Source organism: Ictidomys tridecemlineatus, chromosome 10, assembly GCF_052094955.1.
Source record: "Ictidomys tridecemlineatus isolate mIctTri1 chromosome 10, mIctTri1.hap1, whole genome shotgun sequence".
Lineage (NCBI taxonomy): Eukaryota > Metazoa > Chordata > Mammalia > Rodentia > Sciuridae > Ictidomys > Ictidomys tridecemlineatus.
Window position 1 is genome coordinate 141,747,089 of NC_135486.1, and position 18,414 is coordinate 141,765,502.

The window sequence follows — 18,414 nt, forward strand, 5'->3', positions numbered from 1 at the left end:
GTCGATAACAGACTCGCTCTCTCTCGACCCACTGGGATGACTGGGGTTGGCCAGAGTCTGGTGAACCACCAGGCGCCTCTGCTCACCCGTGACCACCAGGCCGAGGGCTCGAATCGTGGCCACTCGTCGCCTTTCGTACCACGGAGTCCAGCGGTAGGTGGTTCCAGGGCTGGCTCATGAGCTGCCCCTTCTCTGCTGGGTTACTCCCCGGTGGCTGCGTTGTTTAAAGTTCTTCAGCCACAGCTCTTGTTAGGCATGACGTGTAGATATCTCCTCCTCTTCTGGAGATTGCTCTTCACTTATAGAACCCAGGGCCTCCTGCATGCTAGGCAAAGACTCGGCCACTGAGCTACACCCCGCCCCCCCCCAATAACATCTTTAATTTTGATGAAGTCCATATATCAACTTTATCTTTTACGGGATCACATGAGCCTCTCTCTTTTTAAAGCCAAGTTTGTGGGTCTTTGGTGGGGAATGGTGTGGTGTATCTGAAGGTGCCCTCTTGTTGCTTGCTGGGCCTCTGGCACCGATTCCCACGGCTTCTTTCTGAACCATTTTAATGCATGCATCAAGGAGAAGAAAGACCTGGGTTCTCATCACCTTCAATACTACTGTTTCAGCTTGAAAGCAGGCATAACTGGGAACAGGGAGAAATAATCCCGAGTGGCAGCAGAGACCCTGAGGAGCCAGGGCCAAGGGCACAGCGACTAACAGCGGAGATTTGGGTGTCAGTAACGGACTTGGGTTCTGGATTCCAGGGCACTACTTGTGTGGATTCAGTTCCCTGAGTTCCCTTCTCTGTATGATAAAGAAAATACTACTGTCCTCACATGATCATTTCATGGGATAAATTCCACAAAGACTATTCAGAGCTTGCCCAAGGGCCCGACCCCTGATGAGCAGGTGACAAAGGCCAACTCAACATTTCTCTATACAGCAGCAAAATAAACATTAATGTATCTGTTGCTGCTCTATTTAGAACTTTCTTCTCAGTTCAACTTTATGAAAAGGACAAATTCAGAGAATAAAAAGGCAAGCCACAACTCTACAATATGGAAAGAGTTCCTACAAATGTCTAAGAAAAATAAAAGAACAAAGGAAACAGGAGACCCAGTTCAAAGCAGATGAACCATTGGAATGAACATATCACACCATAGGATGTTAAGATGGTCTGACAACCTAGACCAAGAGGACAACATCAGTCATCAGACAAATACACATTCACACCCCAGGAAGACGCTGCCACACACCAAGCAGGACAGCTGACCTTTAGATATTTCCAAGCACTGATGAGGATGTGCAGCAACCGGAATTCTTTTCCATTTCTGGTCACAGTGTGTGGTGACAGAGCCTCTTTGGAAATCTGTTTGGAAGTACCTACTAGACCTGTGCACACCCTCTGACACAACGTGATTCCTGAGTGTGTCTGCCATGACACCACCCAAAGACCCGCAGGAGAAGGTTGGCCATAGCTTCATTTATATACTTGAAGCTATTAATACCCTCATATTCCTCAGTGTCAGCACAGGGTGGATAAATTCTGAGACACTAAATAATGAGATGCTACAGAGCAATAAAGAGAATAGAACTAAATGCAACAAGCAAACATTGAATACATGTAGGCGGAAGCCCAAAAATGTAGGTCGCATTATCCCATGTATAAAGTTCAAAAATAGGCTAACATGTTATTTGGTGAAAGGGACCAGAGAAGTGACTTTGGGGAGATGTTGATGTGACATAGCAAGAACAAAGGCTAGAACTGTTCCCACGTTGGTTGACACTTGCGTTGTCGCCACAGGTGCATAGACAAATACCCTCGTTTAACCCTGAGCTTCGACTTATACACCTTGCTGTAGTTAAGCGGCGCCCTGACTTTCAAGCCGAGTTATTTCTGGTGTGACATCACTGATTTCCGTGAGCTCAGTGCCCACAGTCTGCTTCAGTCGAAAATAAGCCCCTGACTGCACCAGGTCTTACCTCCTATCAGGAGTTGCAGGCCCCATTTCTCCTTCACTACCCCTGAAAGGCTGGAAAAATGCTTCCTGATCACGAGGGGCCACTGCAGACTCGGTTACTTTCCAGGATAATCCTTGGTCACCTTCCCGGAGACTGCAGCAGACAGTGAGCCTCTTTCTTACCCTCATGGCACCGAGCTTCACTCCTGGTCCCAGTGGAATCTCGACTGCCGTGCTGCCGTCTCCGCCTCTCCCCCAGAGTCTGAAGTCTTCAGAGGCCGAGGTCGTCTCTGGCCTCCTGCTCCAACGTACAGCCCAGGGTCGGGTGCTCTGTAAGGGTCCCATCCAGGCTCCATGGATTGCATTCAGAGTCTCTCCTCTCAAAAACCAAGACGTAACTGATGGGCAGCCTGGATTTTTCTCCTCCCAGGAGTGTTGGTGTTTATAGGGCTTTTGCTAATGCCACACTGACATGTTCTTTGTACAGGGCCTGTTGGAAAATTAGATCAGGTGGCTTCCTCACTGTAACATATGACACTTTTCTAATTAGGGCAATGTTTAATTTACTGTCTCCTGGCTTTTAGAATAAATATAAATTGTCATACTAAAGTGACAGGTGTAAAACCCAGGATGGCTGTGTTAGAGAGGTTAATCTGCTGTTAATCAAATCAGTTCTGCTTGACTTTCTCCCAGGGAGTGAGAGATAATGGCCCTGTTTAACTGGAGATTAGCCAGCTTTTGGCTGCAAATCCCTCAGGGCTCACCTGAGCCTCCTTGTGCCTCCCTCAGAATGAAGATATTCAAATGCGTCCATAATTAAAGTTGGGACTTTCTCCTTCCTTGGGTAACCTGGGATGTGAGGACACTTTTCACTGGGTCTTTCTATTTGCCAGAAGGTCTTCTCCCGAAATCTAGTTAATTCTGGAATATTCTGGAATGTTACTAAAAGGCCCTTCCAAATTCTAAGACCTCACTAGCAACAGGGCTGCAAAGCCCCACAAAGTTGGATCATTGTGGCATCCCGGGAAGCAGCCTGGCCTTGTCCTCGAGGTGACCTTGGGAACCTGGTTAACAATAGAGGGATCCTGCCAGAAGCCAACACAGCAGTTGGTGCTGTGAGATCCCCAAAAGCAGCGATGACAAAGTCCTGTCAGGGGCAGCGTGGATTGGGTACTGTGGGGTCTAGAAGAGCGGCCTTCCTCTGTGACTTTGGAGATCTGCCGTCTCTGGAGCAAGAGGGTGAGGGCAGGGGAGCACCAACACCATCCCGTGCCCAGAGCTAACATGAAGCACAGAGACCAGTGGTGAGGCAGGCGGCAAGGCAAACCAGAGGCCCAGGAGAAGAAAACTCCTGACCGGAGGCTCCCAGGATTACCCTGGGAAGGTTGAGGACAAGCATCATTATGTAGGGAGGGGGCCATGGAGCAATGCTTGAATCTTTACCATCAATTTTAATCCCCCATGAAAGAAAGGTGACATAGTGTCATAGTTGAGACAGAGGACTTCCGAGCCAAGGGCTGTACTCGACCCCGCTTGAACTATAGGCAAGACTTACCCGCTGAGTCTCAGTGCTCTCCTGTGCAAAATGAGGTGGTCATCATTAAATGAGGTAATATGCATCATGCACTTAAAGCTGCCTGGTTATAAAATCACTGAATAATCATTGAGTGCCACCGTCACCATCCCATCATTATCAGCAAGATCACCAACATTCCCGTTACCACCGTCATCTCTACCATCTGCACCATCTTCACCATCTCCATCATCCCCATCATCACCAGCACCGTTATCTCCACCATCTCCATCCGCACCATCCCTCATATCCCTGTTATCACCAGCACCATCATTATGGTCATGATTAGCAGCAGCAGCGGCGGCAGGCAGGCTGTATTCCTAGATGACAAAGACGGAAGGAATTAAGTTAATATTGACATTCATACACGAGAAGAAAAGTATTGATCCGAAGGACACGTTACCCAAGACCATGCAGCTGATCAAAGCTAGCCTTAGGTTTGAACACAGTTCTCTTCACGTCTCTAAATCTAACCGTCTTTGCAGCTAGGGAGTTGATACAGCCTGGGAAACAGGTGGCTGAGCCACAGTAAACACTGCAGGGTTGTGCTTCCCCATCAGTTTAAGATGTGACAGTATCGCATGGTTGGTTGATGGCAAAGGAAAGAGCACGTTCTTAACTACTGGAATCGGGAGCTTGGCTTTCTCATTTCCCACCTCTAGACGAAGGAGGCAGTGAGAACCAACGTGTTTTCTTGCATCTTTGCAGCCTGCACGACTTTTCCCATCTCTCCCCTGTGACCCTGAAGTGTCTCTGGATTTTTGGAGAGCAGACACGGTTCCACGTACTCTCCCGTAACTCACCCAGCATGCGAAACAAATAACTAGGCTGACATATCTGAAGTGCTGTGTCGTGGGCAAACAAGGGGGAAAGGCAGGCTCGCTCTTCTATTTATGGACTATAAACCCTTTACAGTGGCATTGATGAAGGGTTTATAGTCAGTGCACAAGCTGGTTACACCATAAATTGTAATGTTGTATGATAAACTGGGACTTTATAGCAGTAGTAGATATCAAGGAAAAAAATGAGTTGGCGTCCAGAAGGATCCGTCACTGGAGATGCTGCTGCAAGTTTAAATATTCAAGCTGGGTTTTTGTCTTCATTTCATTCAAGCATTGAGTAATTCATGCTCTTCCGAGTGGGGATTTATAGATTTACCTGGAGCTCAGCAGTGTCAACAAAGAAACAAACAAACAAACAAGGCAGAAGGCACCCTCAGTGGGGACTGGCGCGGTCCTGTGGTGGTGAGAAATGCAAGAGGAGAAACTGAATTATTCAAGCAGTTGGGTCTTCTCTTTTTCCATGGGCAGATGACAGGTGAGCTTCCCCCTTGTTTGGGCCCCGTTTAACACGGTCCTGTTGTAAGACATCTCGGTTGCTCTATCGAGAAATGGAAAATATTTACAAGGGAAATATGTTGAATATAACTTAATTGCCTCTAGTTTACATTAAAGCTAGAAGCAGGAAAATGTCAACAAATGTTAATGTCCCAGCCTCCCTAATGGGCACACTCTCTCAGCTCCCCATCCTGTCCTTATTCATTATGGAACCGCGATTGCTAATATTTACTTATTACTTATTTATACTTTCATTTGAAAGTAAAAATAAGCTCATTTGCCATAATAACAGCTTAATATTGCCAGTGCTCGGAAACTGTCTTTTAAAAGATTTCTATTAATGGCCTCTCAGAAGAAGAGATCAGAGAGTTTTCACTTCTTGCATACAGGATATGGGGACCGTGCCATTCACTTAGAATGTGATCGCCTTTCACTGGAGTGCTTTCTCGGTCCTCTGGAAAGGAAGGTGCCTTGAATTCAGAGAGGGGAGGAATACTTTGGCTTTGCAGAGAACGGGAGCTAAGAGGAGCTCAGAGGGAGGATAGAGAGCGAAAAGATGGAGAGCCATCTGCACAGAGGTGGAGCTGTGGAGAGGGGTCAATATGTAACGGGTGGGGTCTGGAGTCAGGAAGGAAAATCACCGTCACCTTGGATGACAATTCTGACTGCGTGGAAATGGTGGCCTGGAGTTGTGTGTTGAGAAGGATTCTGAGGTTACTGAACAAAAGACCTAATGGACGAACTTGGTGGAGTGAAGGGGAATGAGGCGGCAGCAAGGGTGTTGCTTCGTACCCGGCATGGTCGAAAGAGAAAAAGAAACAAAGAAGGGAGACAGAGAACAGGCTAAGAATTGGATGCAGTTACCATCTAAAACCTAATTTAAAATGAACTCTAACAAAATCTCACTAAAGACACTAGGAGTCACCCCAACCAATAAAGTGAACCGGGAAAGCACACACGACTTTGAAATAAATTGTCATGTCACTTTTCTATGCATAAATGAATTCTAAACAAACAGCTCTGCTGATTCTGTTTTGCCAACCCATTTCTTCTGTTTGTCTTGTTTCGTTCCAGAGACTATATTTTGAGCAAAAATCTCTCTTATTAAATATTACTCTACAGCATTATTGCAGATGGCTGCAGACTGTCTCTCCATAGAATCGGTCCAAATTTTCCTAACAGCTCTCCTGTTATCAGGTATTGATTGCTAACATTTTTTGACCTAGAAGTATGACAGCTTGAGACAGTTCAACCTAATGACACATTTTTTCAGGCCCTAACCTAATAAAGCCCCTACTTTGAGATAACAACAGCGTGGATCCTTGTAGCTAGGGTTTATACACTTGCGTGGCTCTTTCTTTGGGGGAAATTCCTGAAAGGGGACTATCAAATTCTAAGCATGCATCCCAATTCTAAAGATGGGACATCACGTCTAGAGACGAGGTGGTGTCTGGAAACCCTGGCGGCACTCACTGCACAGGAAGGCACACCCTGAGGCTCGCCCTGTTCAGAGCTGGGTCACGCTCTCAGTACCACGGAGAGCTCCCTCAGAAGCCCACCTATTGGAAGGCAAAAATGCAGTCCTTCCAAGCCCCTCTGCACAAGTTCCCTAGTCACAGGGGCACTGGGTCTCCTTGCCAAAGATGCAGCAAGGCCAATGGGGACATCTGTGCCGGAGGGTGGAACCCAGTAGAAAGCTCAGGTTTAGACCACGGTGCGGACCCTGGATCGGCACAGTGCTCCTCCAACTGCAAGCAAGGGTTCCCATTCCCGCATCATCCAAGCATTCTTTATTTCCTGTGCTGGTCAGCTTTGCTTCGTGGTGACCCAAATTCCTGACAAGGATAACTTAAAGGAAGGAGCGTTTATCCTGGATCACCATCTCAAGAGTTAGAGTCCATGGCCGGCCGACAGCCCAGCTCTGGGCCCGAGGTGAGCATCAAGGCCCTGGCAGAGGAAAGCAATCCAGGACAGGACAACAAGAAGCAGAGAGAGATAGAGAGAGATAGAGATAGAGAGAGAGATAGAGAGAGAGAGAGAGAGAGCATTGCACTCATCGGGGGACAAAATATAAACTCCCAAAGACACATCGCCAATGATGGACCTCCTCTAGCCACGCCCCCTGCCCACTGTGAACACCCAGTCAGTCCATTCAAACTAGGATGGACTGACCAAGTCACCTCTCATGGTCCAATCACTTCACCTCTGAACACTGCCACATGAACACAGGAGCTGGGGTGGGGGGACAGATCACACCCACTCCATGCTATTTCATCAACCATGTTTGTCGCTTAAGTTCTAGTGCATAAGCCACGTAATAAGGCCTTCGAGTTGTTTCACCGTTTTCATGGGGCGGGGTGCAGCCAGTGGATAACCAGGGATTGAATCCAGGGACTCTTAACCACTGAGCCACATCCCCATCCCTTTTAATTTTTTATTTTGAGACAGAGTCTTACTAAGTTGCTAAGGCCCTTGCTAAGTTGCCAAGGCTGGTCTCGAACTCACAATCTTCCGGCCTCAGCCTCCAGAGCCACTGGGATTACAGGTAGGTGCATCACCCACCAGTTTCCCTCTCGTCACTTAAACCAACTTGTATCCACCAAATGCATTTTCTTTTCTTTCCTTTTTTTAAGAGAGAGAGAGAGAATTTTTAATATTTATTTTTTAGTTTTCGGTGGACACAACATCTTTATTTTATTTTTATGTGGTGCTGAGGATTGAACCCAGTGTCCCACACGTGCCAGGCGAGTGTGTTACTGCTTGAGCCACATCCCCAGCCCCCACCAAATGCATTTTCATATCATCACTCAAAACCGTAATTTTGCTCATGTGTATTTAAACATTATTATTTTTAGATTTATCCACAGGCCACCAAAAATCTTCCTGTACGTTAGGTACAGAAATATCTCACTCAAAGATACTATGCAATCTCTTGAATTCTTTTAGTTTACAAAGGGAGTAAAATAAGAGGAACATAATTTTTTTTTTTTTAACAAAGCTCTATAGTCCAGGTGTTGAGAGGGGAACTGTGTCATCTCCCAGCATTAGAGTATAGATATCAGTATCCGTCTGGGCTGCAAAGAGACAGAAAAAAAATTGAAGCCTTTACCCTTCACGTCTTTCCTGCTTTTAAATTCCACTTTGCCCCTGATTGGATAAGTTATATTCTCTTCGTGTTCCTCTTTCCTGTAATGAACCTACCAGTCATCACCCTCATCTCATTCAGGTATCGCATCATTATTGGATTCTTAATGATCATCTTTCCCGATTTCTGGCATCCAGAGGCAGGCAGAATTTGACTGAGGGAATGATGTTGGTGATCTGCCAAGATTTTAATCACCAGAAATGAACTGGCTGCTACCAGGGGTGCTGGGCAAGCTTGCCTGATAAACGGGTGAAAATGACAGAATCCCCTTTGGTTATCCAAAGCGAGGCAAGATGGGGCCGAAGCAGGAAGGTCAAGGTCAGTGGTGGAAGACAGCAGAGCCTTGCTCTTCCCACCTCCAGTGAGAAGCTCTCCCTGGAAGCATGGACCAAACACATGAGACCACATTGCTTAGCGCTCCTCTTGAACGAGGATTCCTCTGCTTGGTCTCTGTGGCTTTAAGTGCAAAAACAAAACCAGATATTTGCAAAAGAACAAATTAGCCAGTAGCTTTCCACCTCTCTCCTCGCCCCACCCAAAGTGGGAGAATCACTTTGCAGCCACCTTCTCCTGCAGAATGACCCAATTATCTTCTAAATTATAAAAGGGAAATCTTTCCCACCAACGATTGGTGGCAGGGCCAGAAGGCACCGGGTGGCAAAACGGTAGCAGGAAAAAAAAAATATGTAAACAAAAAGAATCTCCCAGAACAAGGGGCAAGCTGTCCACATCGGCAGATCCCAGTGGCTTCAATCACGGGCAGAATCGCTTCCCCAATAAATGAAGCCAGAACAACTAATAAACTCAGGCGCTAATTGCTGGCTGCAGATGTATTAACTGAAGCAAATGGGATGCCGGCAACCATTAATTATCTAATGAGGCCAGCAGTCTTCTGATGAGGTGGGGCTGATTAAATATTAAAGGGTGGCATATGGAAAGTGCCAGGAACAAAAGATTTCAATCTGGGGGGAAAAAGAAAGAAAAAGAGAATGTGTGTGTGTGCGTGTCTCTGTCTCTGTCTCTCTCCTCTCTCCTGTTTTAAGACAAGAGCCATCCTTGTGTCTGAGAAAGGTAATTAAAGTCCCGTTGCTAGCACAAGTCTCAAAGTGACTTCAGTGAAGTCTGGCTTCTGAAGCCCTGCTGCAGATGAAAAGCTTTCACATTAAAAGAGGGTGACAAAAAAAAAAACATTCCGACGTGAAAGCAGTTACCTCTTTGTTTAACCCTTAGCGCGAGGGCGCGTGCCTGCTGTTCCGCGGCTTCCTCCCCTCTCATCTGGTGGAAGGGCACGTTCATGGGTAGGGTCCCTGCGGAAGCCCCTCCCAGCCGGGTCCTTCAGCTTCTCCTCCACAGCTCGCACATTCAGTCAGGAGAAAAGAGGTGCCCTTTACAGGATTCTAACAGCGCCAGGTGCACTCTGCTAAGGGCTGGGCACGTGCGATCTCATTTCATCCACAAGGGAACAGACGGGCAAGCGCTCTTCCCCTTCTGAAGGCATGACACCTGAAGCCCAGGCAGGGATGGAGTGAGCCTTCGACTCCACACAGCTACTGAGGAGGGCCTCTGAGGTTGAAACCCAGGATGTCTGTTTGTCTTTGCACCACACAAGACTGCTCAATAGTTACATGGTACTCAGAGCATTTCTTCTGCAAAGCCTGCTTCTAGTAGAACAGAAGGGAACGGAGCTAAGTGGTTTTCTGGCTGTCCTTGGAGAGGACGATGGTCTGACTTTCAAGAGCATTGGAATGCAACTTGTTTGAAGTTGCCTCTGGCTGGAGGGAGTGTTTAGGTGAATAGCTACCTGGCTGTCCGGGTTTGAAGGATTTTCCTGGAGGCAGACAGGGCATTCAGTGCTGAAACTGAGACAGCCATAGGCCAACTGGAGCGCCGGACTCTCTAGTCTATATGGGTAGAGGTTGTTTAGAGTTCCCCATAAGTTAAAACCCAAGTTATCTTTGGTTCATGTTTTTAGCATATTTAGCAAAACTTGCTTTTAAGAGGGATACAACTGAGGCAGAGCAGAGATGTCGTAGGAAGACATTTGGAGTGACTTATGACCTTGTGTCAGTCTGTACCATTCAAGCAGCCATCTCCTCTTCCGGTCTCAATTTCACATCTTAATATTGCTTGGTGAGAGGAGTGAGCTTATATCTTTAATTCTTATGAGCCCTATCAGAAGGACAGTTCAAGTCATTGTCATCAATGACATAACTGGCATTTGTAGAGTACTTCCCAGTTGGTACTTTGTTTTGCGTGGTCCAGTTGGATTCTCATATAGCCTCATATAGTTGGTTGCAGGCAAACTGTCGTGTGCTATATTGAGGAAAGCGACCCTCGTTAATTTAGGTTTATGGTAGAAGTGGTTATCAAAGGGACATGCACGCAAAATCAACCAAAGTGATAGAACCTCAGGCACCGTCCTCCTGCCTGCTGCAGCTGCAAAGTGGGGGTGACCTTGGGCAGGGTCCCAGCTGACAAGTGACCGTGGCTGCTTCATCCCAGGCATGGAACTCTTTATCCCTTTCAGATGAGTCATCCCTTCCCCAAATCCGTAGCACCGTCTCTCTAAAGCGCACTCCATAGCCTGCTGCCTCGGGGGGATGCTTGAAGAAAGAAAAAGTTTCCTACCGCCTATGGATACTCAGAACCACACAGACCGTCATCAGGCGTGACAGTAGGTTCCATTTAAATCAAAATTGAGAATAAAAACATCTAATATGTAGTGAGAAAAATACAAATGGTTTTTTTCCCCTCGGGGGTGCAGCAAAAAAAGTGAAAAGAATTTGTTTTTTTTTTGGGGGGATTGGGAATGTGGACTACTGGGGAGGGGACAGGTGGAAACATTCTGGGGTGATGAATGTGGGTCCCATAGGTCTATGCATGTCTCAAAAATCATTGTTTGGTAGCCTTAAAACTGTGCGCTTTGCATTATGTAAGTTTTAGTTCAATTAAAATTTAATTATGAATTATCTTTGTGTAGTTAATTACACATGCTCAAGTATCTATGTTTAGCAAGCACGGGTGTTTGCTGCAATTCACTTTGAATGGTCCCTAAAATAAGATAGATTGACAGTAAAGTGGATAAATGGATGGATGGATGGATGGATGGATGGACGAATGGATGATGGATGGTTAGATAGATAGGTGACACACCCAACGAAGCAGGAATTGTAGAGTCCTGGTGGTGAGTACATGGATATCCACTGCACAATTATTTTAAGTTTTCCATTTGTTTGCAAATTTTATAATAAAATGTTGGGGGGAAATTAACAGATCATAATCTTTAAAATCCTTCCCTATTTAGGAAATGCTGCTGACTATTTATCCCTCACATCTTCCCTTGGGGGATGTTTTGGAGCTCAGAAGCATATTAAAGACTTTAAGTCTTGTAGTTAAAGCAAAATAAGTAAACTTTATCTAGCCGAACATTTTATAAAAAATATTTGGTTATGAAAGCCTCTGCTTTATTTATACTTTTTGCTTGTTTCGATAGAGCCTTTGGCTTTTTTAGTATGCTCTGGGGCATACTACACCATCCGAATATATTTATACCTAGCATCAGGCATCCCCAAAGCATATAGTCTCTTTGGAGAATGTCAGGTCATATTTAGGATAGGACTCAGATATGGTGATTATTATAATTTGGGTTTTTCCAAATTGAACAGGAGTGTTTCACATTTGGAGCCAGAGTTTGCTGACCTGTGAGGTATACACAGTTGTCCCCTCTTGCCAGAATGCTGTGAGGAGCAGATGAGGTGACCAACCATGCAGTGTGCCCACCTGTAAGGATGACAGATGATGTCAGGGACGTTTGCCATTCAAGGGAAAACACCTGAGCAGGGAGTGGGGCAAGCAAAGATCAGTTCAGACCAAGACACTGCAGTGCAAATTCAGAACAGCAGCTATTCAGAAGAAAAAGCAGTTACATAAAAATGACAATAAATAGACTGAGGTTACCTCAACAGAGCCAGAAGAAAACGGACTGTAGCTTTGAAATTCTGGGGGAAAAAAAAATTAGAAATTACCCTATTGCACATTAACCGTAGAGTGGGTGAGTACTTTGTGAAATATTCATGCAATGGGATAAGATATGGCCGTGAGGAAAATGGCCAGCAACTAATCCCACCGTGTTAATGAACCTTACAAACTTTTTGCCGAAGGAAATAAACCACACACAAGAGAGCATAAGAAGACTTCCCATTTCATTCCCCAAAAGGTAGAAATGCAAACGTGCATCTTCCTTGCGCTGGTGGTGGGAGGTACGTGGGTGTGGCTGGGAACAGTGAGGCTGGCTTTGGGGTATTGACGATATTCCACGCTTGGTCTAAAAATCCATCCAACCAACCCTCATAATCACTGCACGTATCTACCACCGGGGCATTAAACTCCAAAATAAAATTAAGAGATTTGGCATCCGAATCCGAAAGTCTTAATGTGCTCACATCTGGAATTCTTTGAGGATAAAAAGAAAGACGATGGAGAAACATTAATTACAGAAATAAAAGAGGAAAATTAACTGAAAAAAAGAAAAACACCGACTGTCAGATCACAAGGACCCTCGTTAGGAAAGGGAGACACGGATTTACAGACTTACAGTAAACCCTAGAGAGATATGCACTTCTCAAAGGTTTAGATCAACTTCACAAATATTTTCTGGATGAATGATAACAGCCTACCCACAGGACAGAGAGTTCGACAGGTTTCCAACGTCTCCCCTACCACATTTAATAGCCTCGGGGGATAAAGAATGGTGGTGAAGTTGCTTTATACCTAGCTAAAATATAACTCTGCTCAGGAAAAGAGGAATATATTGAGGAAGTTGGTTGAAGACCCCAAGAAAATGAAATAAAATCAAATATCCATTTAGGAAAAAAAATAAAGTCTACGACAGAGGATAGCAGTGGATATGTCTCATTGCATTGGGGTCTCACTGGTCGACTGGGGATTATGGTGAATGCTTGGATCAGGATTCCTGAACAGAGGCACACACCTCTGCTTTGTTCATCCGGAGAAATTTAAGGATACTCCAGAACAGCGTTTCTCAGCGATGCTAGCCCAGGTGGGAATTGTGGGGGTGAGGGTGGCCTGTGGGATGAAGGATCAGGCTAAGGTCTCGGACAAGAGGACATCCATGGGCAGGCAGAGTCCTTCCAGCCCAGGGGGAGCCACAGTTGGTGATTCGCATTTGAAGGGTGTTTTAAACTACAGGCTTCCACCTGGCTGTTCAGAAGACAAATGCTAGTGGGTTGGAGCTTCCGGACAGCAATTCCAAATCATTAAGAAGATCAAAGTTGATCGGTCTATTTTGAGTCAAAGTTGGGCATTGATCAAATCGCAGAGTGTCAGCAGAAATTGCCCGAGTGGAGCAGATGTGTTGCAGTATGTGGCAATTTCGTGAGGAGAGGAGACCCAGGAGGAGAGCACACACAAGGGGTGCTTCAGCAGAGGGCTGCGGGGACTCCTCCTTTTCAGAGAGGCAAACTGCAAACTCCCCCCCGGGCAGCTGGAAGAAAAGAGTTGGGAAATCAGACTCAGCAGCCTTCAGCAGCAAATCCCCCTGGTGTGACCAAGAGGCTGAGGGCTTTTACTTCCAAAGAGGGCCGTGTCACACTCTAGACGGCACATCACCCCCAAAACCGAGGGGCCTGAAGTGGGAGAACCCTCCTCCCTCCGACTCTCATTTTATTTTTTTTGGCTAATCCCCCTCTTTATGATAATCTTCTTAATATCCATCTGTTACCCTGTAGGCAGTGGCTTCTTAAATTCAAATATCAGGCTATTTTTATCGCAGAAGAATATGTAAAGCAATAGAAAGCAGTTTAATGGATTTCGGTGCCTGTGGTCCTCTTTAACACCATTTCCATAATGAAATCCAGTTACAGGCAGCCGTGTTGCCACGGCTGACAGTTCACAAAGGGAGGAGTGCAGTGGGCCGTCCCTCCTGCACCGTCTCCCAGCAGAACCCTGTGAGATGCTCACCTCCAACAGCACTGCAGGGCTCTGCCAGCCGCACGCTCAGCCAGGGAAACTCTGGCCTTTGGGAAATGTGTTTGGTGTGAGCCAATTCTGTGAATGAGAACAGAGGGCAGTTTCCGTGGAATAAGGACCAGGGTGCAGAATGCTTTTCCTTAGAGGATGACCATTACAGATAGACTGGAGGATGAATTTCATGAGGCAGAGTTAGAGAAAGACCTGCTGCAGAGGAATTTAAGGCCTCGATGGTGATGGCTATCCTTCTAGATAAGTTGTTTAAAGTGATGAATCACATCCTCAGATCTTGATATAATCACATAAAAATACAGAGGAAACCTTATCACATGGGGCCTGGGCCCTGCAAAATAAATCAATCAATAAAAGTTTCTTTGTAACAAGGTGGATAACAAACCCTTGTGAAATTTTGGATTCTGTAGCCCCTCCTCCGTTACAAGCAACAGGATGCAAACTTAAATTGAGGTGCACATGCTGTGTTTGCATTAAAAGACTTGTGAAGACTTTTGACAGGACTCTTGAGTGACTTGTAAATATGCAACCTGGCCCCTGAATGCTGGGCCTTCCCAAGGTCCACGCTGGTGAACCCCAGACCCCATCACTGAAGGAGCCCCTGGCCAACAGCACCCGCCGAGACAATTATTCATGTGGCTTGGGCGACTTCTACTGAATCTCTCGGAAACTGTATGCAAAAACACTGCCCTTATTCAGAGCAAGAGCTTGAAGAGTAGAAAGGAATAATTGAAACAGAAGCTAGAGCAAACTGAGTTCTAACTGTGTCATGGCAAGAACTTCTGAATCTTCACTGGCTTTGGAACCGAGTCCACGGTAATTTCATTACTAAGCCCATTTTAAAGGAGAAAGAAACTGAGGCTCAGAAGGACTGCTTGGACAACAGCCAAGTTTTACTCTTTATGATTGTCGGCACTTGTACGAGGTAGAACCCGCCCTGCCCCAGCTCTAAACTTTGGCTCTTAAAAATTCTGTCTTACTGCTTTCTTGGCAATGGTCCAAATCTGAGCCCTGGTTTTCAGATGGTGAAGTGGATATTGAATGAGAGATGTCAGGAACTGCCTAAGGATACTCCCCCCCCCACACACACCCTGTGGCAGTTGAGATTACATCCCGGACCTCTTGGCAAATGTTCTCTATCAGTGTAAAAGTATCCAGATGGAGTCGACTCTTCATGGGAAAATTGGGTCTCTACTAACTACAGTTGGAAAGCTGGGTGTGTTTCTCTCTAAACCTTCAATGTGGAGCCGACCTGTAGAGCGTGCTTCTCCCAAAGAGAAGGTGAACAACAGTCGGGCTCTTGGTGACCTCTTGGATCAGCTGAAGGCACCTTGGCTTTCGCTGTAACAGGCTCCAGGCGACTCAAGAAGCAGCCGTCTAAATGGTGCAATTTTTAGAGCCACCAAAAATGGCCTTGCCCCTGTCATATCATCTTCTTGTATTACTCAAAGTGTCCATAGGAATTCTTGGTGATTGGTTTTATCAATGAAAACACATGCCCAGTATGTGCATGTGTTTTCATTGATATGGCAAGACCATACTGGAGAATAGTGAAGAAATTGGAGAACTGTCTCATCCGATATCAGGACCCAGGATGCAGCTGCAGTCATTAAGACAGACTGGTGTGAAGGCAAGAAAAGGTAAAGGAACGAAACCTGGAGAAGCCAGAAACGGACCCGCACACGTAATCACGAGATTCATGGCAGAATCTACAGAGCAGATCAGTAAAGCAAATAAATAAAAAAACAAACAAATAGATCAAACAAAACAAAAAAACTCAGTCCTTTCAAAATGGAATGCAAGGTCAGTTACCTATCTGTAAATAATCTTTTCATTGAACGATCATTTCATTTTTATTGTTTTTCTTGTGGTCAAAATAAATAACAAGTCAAGTGTGTAATTCCGTGGTGTTAAGTACATTCACACAGCTGCTGCAGAACGCTGCCCACACTCTTGCCATCTTACTCCCGCCTCCCCTCCTCCCCTCCTCCCGGCCTCTGTAGCAACGCTCCTGCCTTCCCTTCCGTTGGTGTGGATCAGCCTCCTCCAGGTGCACCACGCAAGTGGGATGACACAGGAGCTGTCCTCTGGTGCCTGGCTCATTGCGCTTAGCACACTAGACATGTTCTAGTGTGCATCAGAGTTCTCTTTCTCTTTAAGCTGGAATCCATGTATATGCCTCCCTTTTGAATCCCTTGATCTGTCAGTGGATGCAAGAAGGAGTGCTGTGAACTCAGGTGTTTGAATACACCTCCGAGACTCTGTTTCCAGTCTTTGCGGGTGTCTGTCTAGGATGGAATTGCTAGATAGTCTGGCGATTCTCAGTTCGCTTTCCCTGTGGACCACCATAGTGTTTTCAGCCAAATAGGTACCACCAGGAGACAGGGGCCCATCAGCCAGGAGCCCCCCAGAAATCAGGTTAGTTGGGGGAAGAAAACAAATGCAAACCTGCATTGACAGGAATTAGGATAAAGGGGGAAAGGAGGAGTTGACCAGGACAGTAGGGCAGTCCTGGATAAGCTGTGCTGTGCATTTCCCAGAGAGAGCAAGGGGACTTTCAAGAGGTGGTGGCATTTGAAGAGAATATTGACAGAGTGTACCCACAAAAATGAGGATTTTTTTTTTGTATCCTGCAGAAGAGAAGCCTGAGGCCTCTGAACTGCTGCCCCCGAGTCTCTGAGGATCTGTTAGGGAGAAGACTTAGCAGGTGTCCTCTGCATAAGTCCCGTGCAGAGAAGAGACAGATCTCAGATCGATGGAAGAAGAAGATGCCAAAACTTAGAGCTGCCCAGCAGCCGAGCAGGCTGCCAGAGGGCAGAGAGTTCCACGTGGCATGCCCAAGGACAGCCTGTCCGAGGATGGCAGAGGAGATGCATTCAAAAGTCGCTGATGCTTTCCAAGGTCTCTGTCAAGTTGTGGTTTTAATTATTCTAACGCGGGTTTCACTAAACATCCCTTAAGATATGCACTCATTTTTCGACTTTTCCCCTACGTTAGCTCTTCTAGATAGACAGATGATAGGTAAGAGGGTAAACGGGTAGGTAGATAGTCTATATACACATGCATATGTATATAGACAGCACAGTGCATTTTTCAGGTGATCTATGATGACCACAGTCAATATTTATCAAGCAAACGACTTTGTGCTAAGCAATTTCTGTGCATTATTTGATTTTGTTCATCTCATCATCACAGTAGCCTCATGTGCCCCATGCTGTTGTCCAAACTGCTGCACAGGTTTGAATCCTGGGACAGCGAACCTCAGCAGCCTATCCAGTCTCACAGGTGATTGACTGGCAAAGAACACAGGCCCAGAGCCTGGGCTCCGCACTCAACCCCATGCTACAGGGTCTCTCTGAGTGGCACTACTTTTACTCATGGTTGCTCCATGTGGCCTAATGCCCCAGCACCACTGGCCCAACTCCAATGCCCAGGCAGACACTGTAGCATCCCATGGAAAGAAAGGGCATCACATTTGCCACCATCTCATGAGAGCCGATTATAAAAGATGACAAAGATGAACTTTGGACAGATGCTCGGCTTTCACCCACCCACCCCACTCTGTCCCCAGGAACCCCTTCTCTGCAAGTTGTGGGAGCAGGAGTGCAATTCCACGGCCCTTCTCTTCCCCTCCCTAATGCATCCCACACAAAGGATCATAGAGGGTTTGGTCATAAAATGGAATTGTTTTGTTTTTAATGTTTATGGTTGGAGAGGACCAAGTTGAAAATCAAACACATGGGTCTCCTGACTTTAATCAGGAGAAAACTTGCTAATAGATTTTTTTTTTAACTTTAAATTTAACAACTTAACAACTTGGCGATTTAATTAACTTTTTAAACACAACATAAACCAGCCTGTGGGACTTTCTGCTGCCGTACTTAATTGTGGCAAATAGCCTAGGAAGTGGCAAGAAAAACAGACGAGACACCTTTATGGCGGAGGAGACGCCATCTGCAGTTACCAGCCAGCACCGGGCTGTCACAGTCCATCTCCAGGAAGTGTCACTCAGGACTTCCCAATGGCTCTCTCTTGGCTTCTCCTTTAATGGCACCATAACAACCACCAGGGGAACCTAATACCATGATTCCATAGCAGGAGAACTTCTGCAGTCTGCAGAATCCCAGGAAGGACACCATAGGTCCCAGCTGATTAATTAACCCAATAAAAGTATCAGGTACTTAACTAATGGAACAATTTTAAGAAAGAACCAACAATATCTATGCTTCCAAAGTTCTTACCGTTGAAGAGATGATGTGCATCAGCTGAAAACCCACAGCGCTGTCCCGACCACGGGCAATGCTACTTCCAAAGCCTCTCAGGAGACGTGCGATAGTATCTCATTGATACCATGCTATTATTCCTCTTTAATCTAGAGGGAACAGAAACAGAAGGGAGTTATAT